Source organism: Anguilla rostrata, unplaced genomic scaffold (assembly GCF_018555375.3).
Source record: "Anguilla rostrata isolate EN2019 unplaced genomic scaffold, ASM1855537v3 scaf0891, whole genome shotgun sequence".
In the NCBI taxonomy this organism is placed as follows: domain Eukaryota; kingdom Metazoa; phylum Chordata; class Actinopteri; order Anguilliformes; family Anguillidae; genus Anguilla; species Anguilla rostrata.
In genome coordinates, this window is record NW_026986275.1 from 1 (window position 1) to 7758 (window position 7758).

At 42.0% G+C, this 7758-nt stretch overlaps 1 long non-coding RNA gene across 3 annotated transcripts; it reads left to right on the plus strand.

The window, feature by feature from the left end:
- Positions 1 to 7: 7 nt before the first annotated feature.
- LOC135246766 (uncharacterized) lies at positions 8 to 5400 on the plus strand. 3 transcript variants are annotated; one of them, XR_010327912.1, is made up of 5 exons: positions 8 to 716; positions 1172 to 1232; positions 1693 to 2527; positions 3775 to 3833; positions 4691 to 5400. It is a non-coding gene; the product is annotated as an uncharacterized LOC135246766 (long non-coding RNA). The 3 variants fall into 3 exon arrangements; XR_010327913.1 differs by lacking the exons at positions 3775 to 3833; positions 4691 to 5400 and having other exon boundaries at positions 8 to 1084; positions 1693 to 2529; XR_010327911.1 differs by lacking the exons at positions 3775 to 3833; positions 4691 to 5400 and having other exon boundaries at positions 1693 to 2529.
- The last annotated feature ends 2358 nt before the right edge of the window (positions 5401 to 7758 follow it).

Here is a 7758-nt window from a genome sequence, read left to right on the forward strand (position 1 = left end):
AGCTGATATGCTAGCTAAGCATATTCGTTTTGCTGAGAAACATAAATTGAAGATAACTGAACATAGCCTAATTGTATTTTTAATGTCATACATAACGTGATTACATGACACAGTACAGTCACGGATGGAAATTAAACTCCGTAAACATCTGATAATATATTTTAAAACATAACGGCAGACAGTCAGCTAGCCTCGTTCAGGTTGAGGGGCTTTTCCGCACCGGACTGTCAATCAAATTGTAAAAATCACAAGACCGCTTAACTCTATGGTTTTGGCTCCAAATCGAGAAAATGGCCGCGCCCGCCATTGAGCTTCAAAACGTGTTTTAGAGACCCACGGAGAGTCAATGGGTGACGTCACAGTAGCTGTGTCCATATTTTTTACAGTCTCTGATCTTAACCCAATCTCTCCTGGTCAACACACTTTCCCCTTACGTCACATCCTTACTAGGGTAGTCTTCCAACTACTCTCGGGAAAGTAATACAGTGCCTCCTAGTGGTCAGAATACACTCAACCTGTAACATCTATTATTGAACACAACAAATTGCATGGTATGAAACGGGAATGAACTATTTTTTCTTGATAAAATCATTGTTTTCATAGAACTTACGACCAGAGATGTTTGCTTAACAACGGTGCGACTAGAACTACAAACCAGAGTGTCTGCATAAGGACGGTCCAATTAGAACTACGAAGCAGAGTTTTGCTTGACAACGGTAAGATAATATGCCCAAACGCCCGCAGAAGAACATTTCACGTCCAGCTGATTAAATCTATAAAAATCAATAAATATAAAAGCAAACTCATTGTCATTGTTGGTACACGGCATGAAATTGATGTGAAATTACAGGGAAATTCCTACAGTAATCTGCTGTTTTATTGATATACGGCACATTGCTTAAGACAGAACAGCATTGTGGGCGTTTTGCTCTTAACTGCATAACACCGTTTGAATTTTCAGTAATTAACTGGAAATTGCTATGGATATTGGGAAGCCGTTGGTTAGTAGTGGCGACAGAGAATTTGCTAACAAAGCAATGCCAAGTTTCGAGTGTCACACCTAATAGGCTACGCGAATTTAAAAGTAATTATATCACAATTTGTTCGTTTTTGATTTCCAACAGAATACGTTGATCTGTATTTCACATAAATTTTCTTGTTCTTTTCCAAGGCAACCCTGTACTTTGAGTATTTTTTGTTGCAGCTGGCTAGAGTGTCGCCGGATTGTGCAGGTAGGCTACGTGCGTTTCGAATTCATCAAACTAGTTAGTATCATAACGGCCAATCATTCGCCAGCGATAGCTTAGTATGAAAGCATGTTTACATGTCAGTATTGTGGTCACCAATGCTTAACGAAGTATGCGTTTGTTAGGCATATGAAAGTACATGCGAGTCTTCCAACCGCGTTGTTTAAATGCGCCTTTTTTGATTGCTCCCGTTCGTTCAGAAACATGACGCAGTTGGAATGTCATGTATATCGAGAGCATAAAGATAAGAGGAGAGCACAGGTAACTGCAATCGAGTGTGTATCTTGTCATGTAGAATTTTGCAATGTTAGATGCAATGATTTATCCAGTTTAAACTCTCATTTGAAATCTCATATCGGAGAGGGCAGGGCCGTTTCTTGTCCATTTCGTCAGTGTGGGAGAACGTTTTCAGTCGTCTCTTCCTTTATTTCTAATTTTTCCACAGTACACAAGTCTTGTACAGTATCCAGTCTTCTGGGCCATGTAACAGTAGGAACAGAGACGAGACTAACGGCAACCAATGAACAAGTTGAGGATGTTTCAGTGTTGGAGGGGGATTTGACTGACGACGTAACGTAAGTGATGATAACGAGGGAGACCAAGCAGCGGTGCTGCCAGAGAGAGCAGATGAATCCCTTTTCTTGAACAATTTGGCTTTCTTTTATTTAAAGTTGCAGGCAAAACTTTTACTGCCAGCATCAGTCATACAGTCTATTATTGAGGATTTTCAAGCAGTGCATGATATCAGTCAGTCTCATTTACTTCATAAGTTGGACGAAAAGCTGGTATCATTGGATATCTCTGACCGTGAGAGAGAGAGGTTCTTAAATCCGAGGATTTGTTTCGGGCATGCAACACTGGTACCTTGAAAACTGATCAAAGACAAAAAACGGTTTTTAAAAATCAGTTTAGATACATTGAGCCAGTCCCACCTTATCTTGGAAAGAATGATATGGGATCACAGAGTGGCTTTAGTGAAAACTTCAGTAAAGGCACCCATTTCTGCAGATTATGTACTAGAGCCCGACCGATATATCTATAATATATTAATATATATTATATAATAAACAAAAAAAAAACGATGATTATTTATCTGTACTTGTCTGCTTGAACGTTGTAATTGCTATTTACTACAATTATCCAGTAGAGGGAGCTCTAATACAAGTGTGAACTGCAGCAGCTGACGCGCTACTTCTCTAATAAGACGTTTGTTACTCGTGCCTCATCCAATATTCTCCACTGCAAGACTTGTCTGCACAGATTCGGTTGCGGCAATAAAGGTATGTAGATTTAGTGAAAGTTTTTAATTAAATGCGTTTATACGACCACTATGTTTATCAATCCTCATTATCAAACGAGCGAGCTAGCTAACATATTTGGTTCACTTTAGCAAGCTAGCAAGCCTTTATGAACTGGAAGTGAGCACATAAGCAGCGTAGGATCTACATTTCCAGAGGACATCGCTGTATTCTCAAATAAATAACCAGCCAAAATAAAATGGTGATTGAATGTGTCACACATTTGTTTTGTTTTTTTGTTGTTTTTTATCTGAGATAATGATATTAGCTACTATATGATGTTTTGTAAATAGCCAAGGCGTGATTGCAAGCGAGTGTCATCTTGTCACGCGTCATCGTAGCAAGCTAACCAGACAGTAAAAAAGCAGATAAAACACTTCGAACATGAATCATTTTAAGCCATGTTATCTAGCTTTGTCGTGATAACATGAGAGAAGGATTGCTGTTGGAGAACTGAATCAACCAATAGTTAGCGCGGGTAACCTGCACGAAAGCTCATACATATAAGAAAATACAATAAGAAAATATAATTAATTTAACTTACTGAGAAAATATAATAAGAAATAACGAGGCTGTGTCATAGCTAATGCGTTATTGCGAGCGAGTGTGTCATCTAGTCACGCGTCAGAGCGCATTGTAGTTATTTTCACCGTCTAATTCTTATGGACAGGGAAGCTCGTTTGATAGTCTTAGTAGGAATAAAATAAGAAAATATAATTAATGTACTGAGAATAGATACTAAGAAATAATAATAACAAATTAATAATAACAACAATAATAATAATAATAATCATAAAAATACATGTTTGAAACTGGAAAAGGGATTTTTTACATTAATTTTTTATAGATGTTGGAAAAGAAAGGAGTAAAAGCAAGGTGTGGAGTTATTTTGATTTCACACACTTAAATATAGTGTTAATATGTATATTTAATTTAATATCATCTTTTACTTTTTTTATCTAAAAAGTTTTGTGTGTTTATTTTAATTTTTTTTTGTTTGCTTATAAGTTAAATGTTCTTAAATATAGAAACTTTAATAAAATATAAGTTTTTCAAATTGGTTTGAAAATGTTGCACTTTTTGACAAAATATCGGTCAAAACATCGGTAATCGGTGGGCTAGGACTCCCCAAAATCGGGATTGGCACCGGACCCAAAAATCTGGCATCGGTCGGGCTCTATTATGTACTGTTGGCCATGCTCAATTTTTGTCATCTCCCTTCACAACAGGTGAAAAGAAAACAATTGCATCATACAAAGACAGCGTGCAGCACAGCATGCAGCATAACGTAAGTACATCAAAACTGTCAATGGGAATTAAATTTGATTTGATTCCAAATTTATCAAATTAACCCACTTCCATGTGTGCCAACTTGGTCTGCCTCCTTGTCTGGGCCATGACTTATTTGAGGGTATCGTCGCATATGACTTCGCTCTATACCTAAGTCATTTTGTCACAAATCAGAAATTCTTCACGTATAGAGAACTGAATGGACAGCTTAATCACTTCAGGTACCTCGGCGATGACGCCAGCAATAAGCCATGCAAAATGAATCCAGGAAGTGAGAAATTGAGTGGACATGCTGTCCAGAATTGGTGTTTCCTTAGACTTCTGCCTCTCTTGATTGGGGACAAAATTTAAAATCCAGTTGAAAATGAAGTTTGGCAATTTGTGTTGCTGCTAAGGCAAAAAGTTGAAATTGTTTGTGCTCCTGCCATTGCAACTAGTCAGATGGCCTACTTGAAAGTCCTTATTGAGGAGTATTTGCCGAGTCGACAGTATTGTTTTCCTAATCACCCACTTAAGCCGAAACATCATGTAACCCGTTAGAAAAATAGCAACGTTTTAAAAGAGTCCTGTAGCTTTAAGAAAAGGGAGGCTCCCTACCTAACTGTTAGGAGGACTTGTTTTGCGTCCCTAATTAGTTTTATTGGCTGTAACAGGCAGTAATGTCTTAAGATCATTCTGGAAAATAGTTAGCCCCGCCCACTCCCAGGGACTTGGTTGAGACTGTTTGTCGCACAGCAAGAGGGGAGAACGGGAGAAAGAAAAAGACGATTAGAAGTAACAAATCATAATCGTTAATTTAAGCAGTAAACCTAAAGAGTAGCTCCGTAAATGACCCACGGACCAAATATTTTCCAGATCGCACACTTCAATCTCTTTCCTTGGGATCTTGGTAAGTTAAATGTTAAATTTGCTAAAGTATCGTAACTGTAGCAGCAACACGTGTGCTATTGACTCTGTGTTTCCTTGAAAATAGCATTAGCCACACGTGGCGTTTAATATTTTTCAGTTTGCACACTTCAGTTTCTTCCTTTGGGATTTCAGCGAGTTTAAATTTGAAATTTAGCTAAAATATCGCCATTGTAGCAGCAACACGTGTGTTATTAACTCCGTGTTTCCTTGAAAATAGCATTAGCCACACGTGGTATGTATAGCTATTGAGTTTCTCTCATATAAAGTTGAATGTTGCTATTTGAAAGCGTGAATCGCACTGTTATTGTATCATACGTGTATGAATGTGCTATGTAACATGTGTATGAATGTGCCATGTAATAACCTTGTGTTAATTTTAAGTAGGCTATAGCTCATTCAAGGTGGCTATTAGTTGAGCCTATGCACTTAAATGAAGTTAGCTAATGCAGTACTGTTAGAAACCATGCACTAGCGCTTAGCAAGTGCGCTACATTTGGGTATATGATGTAGCCATATCTTCTATTGTGCATGACAGTGCAAGAGGGTTAGTTCACATGCATTTAAATGATTTTACAATCAACTAATGATTTACTTGATTGTTAAAGGTTTATTGCCATGTATTTATATTGAGTTCATGGTTTAAAAAATTATTTGCTATAGTTCATCAGAATCAGAATCAGAATCAGAATCGGGTTTATTGCCAAGTAGGTTTACACATACAAGGAATTTGTTTTGGTCAGGTGGTGCGTAACAGTGAACATAAAATAAGATAAATAGAGTAAGATGAACAATAGTGCAGTAAAAAACATAACAGACATAACATAACATAACATAACATAACATAAACATAGTGCAAAACAATAACAATAGTGCAAGGGATAAAGTGGTTTTAAGTACAGGTGCTGTCTGTTGGTGTCCGTGGGGGTCAGGATAACAGTACAGTGACAGTGGCATCAGTGGGGGTCCCGGGCCTTGTTGATAAGGCCAGCTGCAGTCGGGAAAAAACTGTTCTTATGACGTGAGGTTTTGGTTCTGATGGACCGCAGCCTCCTGCCGGAGGGGAGTGTTTGCAAGAGTTTGTGTCCAGGGTGGGAGGGGTCGGCCACAATCTTTCCTGCCCGCCTCAGGGCCCTGGAGGTGTGCAGGTCCTGGAGGGATGGCAGATTGCAGCCAATCACCCTCTCAGTGGCGCGAATGATACGCTGCAGTCTGCCCTTGTCCTTGGCAGTGGCAGCAGCGTACCAGATGGTGATGGAGGAGGTGAGGATGGACTCAATGATGGCAGTGTAGAAGTGCACCATCATTGTCATTGGCAGGTTGAACTTCTTCAGCTGCCGCAGGAAGTACATCCTCTGCTGAGCCTTCTTGGTGAGGGAGGTGATGTTCAGCTCCCACTTGAGGTCCTGGGTGATGATGGTGCCCAGGAAGCAGAAGGACTCCACAGTGTCGACTGGGGAGTCATGCAGGGTGATGGGGGCGGGTGGGGCTGCGTTCCTTCTGAAGTCCACTACCATCTCTACTGTCTTTAGGGCGTTGAGCTCCAGGTTGTTATGGCTGCACCAGGACACCAGATGTTCAATCTCTCTCCTGTAGGCAGACTCATCCCCACCAGAGATGAGTCCAATGAGAGTGGTGTCGTCTGCAAACTTCAGGAGCTTGACTGACTGATGACTGGAGGTGCAGCTATTGGTATACAGGGAGAAGAGTAGAGGAGAAAGGACGCAGCCTTGAGGGGAGCCGGTGCTGATGGTCCGGGAGTCGGAGACGTGTTTCCCCAGCTTCACGTGCTGCTTCCTGTCAGACAGGAAGTCGGTGATCCACCTGCAGGTGCAGTCAGGCACGTGCAGCTGGGAGAGCTTGTCCTGTAGTAGAGCCGGGATGATGGTATTGAAGGCGGAGCTGAAGTCCACAAACAGGATCCTGACATAGGTTCCTGCAGTGTCCAGGTGCTGGAGGATGAAGTGGAGGGCCATGTTTACAGCATCGTCCACAGACCTGTTGGCTCTGTATGCGAACTGCAGGGGTCCAGGAGTGGGTCCGTGATGGTTTTGAGGTGGGACAGTACAAGGCGCTCAAAAGACTTCATTACCACAGAGGTCAGGGCGACGGGTCTGTAGTCATTGAGTCCTGCGGTCCTTGTTTTTTTGGGACGGGGATAATGGTAGAGGTCTTGAAGCAGGCTGGTACGTGGCATGTCTCCAGTGAGGTGTTAAAAATGTCTGTGAACACCGGAGACAGCTGATCGGCACAGTGCTTCAGGGTGGAGGGAGAGACAGAGTCTGGTCCAGCTGCTTTGCGGGGTTCTGTCTCTTGAATAGTCTGTTAACGTCCCTCTCCAGGAGGGAGAGAGTCGTCATTGTGATAGGGGAGGGGGAGGGGGCCTCTGAGGTGGTGATTGTAGAGAGGCCCGGGCTCCTGCTGAGATGGGGGAGGAGGAGCTGGTGGTCTGGAGCTGGTGAATGGGTTCACGGGGGATGGTGTCAGGACTGTCCCATTGTCTTTCAAATCGGCAGTAAAACTCATTCAGGTCGTTGGCCAGGCGCAAGTCATTAGTGGAGTGGGGGCTTTCGGTTTGTAGTTGGTGATCTGTCTGAGGCCCTTCCAGACAGAGGCCGAGTTGTTTTCTGAGAACTGCTGTTGGAGTTTCTCAGAGTACAGTCGTTTAGCATCTCTCACCGCCTTGCTAAACCTGTATTTAGACTCTTTAAACCGGTCCTTGTCCCCACTCCTAAATGCTTCCTCCTTTGCCAGCCTTAGCTGTCTGAGTTTAGCTGTAAACCAGGGTTTGTCGTTGTTGTAGATAACCCTGGTGCGTGATGGTACACAGCTGTCCTCACAGAAGCTGATGTATGATGTCACAGCCTTGTGTACTCATCCAGACTGATGGTAGCAGTCCTGAAAACATCCCAGTCAGTGCAGTCCAAGCACGTGCGAAGATCCTCCATAGCTTCACTGGTCCACTTCTTAGATGTCCTCACAACAGGTTTGCAGAGTTTTAATTTCTGCCTGTATGC